Source organism: Mustela lutreola, chromosome 1, assembly GCF_030435805.1.
Source record: "Mustela lutreola isolate mMusLut2 chromosome 1, mMusLut2.pri, whole genome shotgun sequence".
Taxonomy (NCBI): domain Eukaryota; kingdom Metazoa; phylum Chordata; class Mammalia; order Carnivora; family Mustelidae; genus Mustela; species Mustela lutreola.
The window spans coordinates 167926760-167928554 of NC_081290.1; the positions used below are offsets into that span (position 1 = coordinate 167926760).

A 1795-nucleotide genomic window follows, 5' to 3' on the forward strand; every position below is an offset into this window, starting at 1 on the left:
GCGGTTTTGGGCGTACGAAAAGAAAAATAAAAGAAGATGGGTTTGGGAGGGAGACAAACCATAAAAGACTGAATCTCAAAAAACAGACTGAGGGTTGCTGGGGGGAGGTGTGTTGGGAGAGGATGGTGGGCATATGGACATTGGGGAGGGCAGGTGCTATGGTGAGTGATGGTGAGTGCTGTGAAATGTGTAAACCTGGTGCTTCACAGACCTGTACGCCTAGGGATAAAAACGTTTATAAAAATTTTTAAAAATAATTTTAAAAATCCATTAAAGAAAAAACACATATTGCAAGCCTAGAGCTAATCTCATATTAAATCAAAAAAGTTTGAATGTTTTCCCCTTAAAGATCAGAAAAAAGACAATTGTGTCCACTTTCACTACTCTCATTTGACATAGTACTGGATGTCCTAGACAGAGAAACAAGGAACACAAAGAAATAAAAGATTCCAAAAGAAAAAAAGGAAGAAGTAAAATTTTCTTTTTTTGGATAACATGAACTTACATGTAAAAAAATCCTAAAAACTTCACAAAAAATTTTGAATAAACAAATTTAATAAAGCTGCCAAATACAAGATCAATATATAAAAGACAAGAATTTTGTTTTGTTTCGTTTTTTTAAATAGTTTTCATGTCATCCTTGCTCAGTGATCACGCTAATCTTCTCTGCATCATTCCAGTTTAAGTATATGTGCTGCCAAAGTAAGCACAAGACAGGAGCATTTTAACACTCTAATGATGAACTATCTGAAAAAATAAAGAGAACAATCTAATTCACAATAGCATAAAAATAATAAAATACTTAGGAAAAGATTTAAGTAAGAAATGAAAGATCTGTACCCCATAAACTATGACATTGATAAAGAAATTGAAGGAGACATAAATGGAAAGATAGCTCATATTTATGAATGGTAAGAATTAACATTGTTAAAATGTCCATACTACCAAAAACCATCTGTAAATTCAATTCCTATCAAAAATCCAATGTTAGGGGCGCCTGGGTGGCTCAGTGGGTTAAGCCGCTGCCTTCGGCTCAGGTCATGATCCCAGGGTCCTGGGATCGAGCCCTGCATCAGGCTCTCAGCTCAGCAGGAAGCTGCTACCTCTTCTCTCTCTGCCTGCCTCTCTGCCTGCTTGTCACCTCTCTCTGTCAAATAAATAAATAAATAAATAATCTTTAAAAAATATCCAATATTTTTTTTTACAGAAGTAAGTAAAGAATCCTAAAGTTTATATGAGACCATAAAAGACAACAAATTAATTAAAGCAGTTCTGAGAAAGAATGAAGAAGCAAAATTACACTTCTTGATTTGAAACTATACTACAAAGCCCTCATGCTCAAAACAATAAAGTATACTGGCATAAAAATAGACCAATAAACAAGTAGAACAGAATTGAGAGGCCAGAAATAAATCCTTTCATACAGTCACCTAATATTTGACAGGGGCCAACATATATAATGGGTAAAGATAGTCTGTTCAATAAGTGATATTTAAAACTGAATAGTCACATAAACCAGCATGAAACTGGAACCTTATATCACTCATCAATCTTAACTTGAAATAGATTAAAGACTTAAATGTGATGCATGAAACTAAATTTCCTAAAGGAAAACATAGGAAAAATTCTCCTTGACATTGGTCTTGCCAATAGTTTTTTGGATACCAGGCCAAAAACACAAGCAAAAGAAGCAAAAATAAATAAATGGTATTACATCAAACTAAAGTTTCTGCATTGCCAAAAAAAAAGGGGGAATGAAAACACAATCCACAGAATGGAAGAAAATACTTACAAA

General features: G+C 33.8%; 1 pseudogene; it reads right to left on the bottom strand.

The window, feature by feature from the left end:
* Positions 1-593: 593 nt before the first annotated feature.
* On the bottom strand, positions 594-710 carry LOC131822937 (U6 spliceosomal RNA; annotated as a pseudogene).
* Positions 711-1795: the final 1085 nt, after the last annotated feature.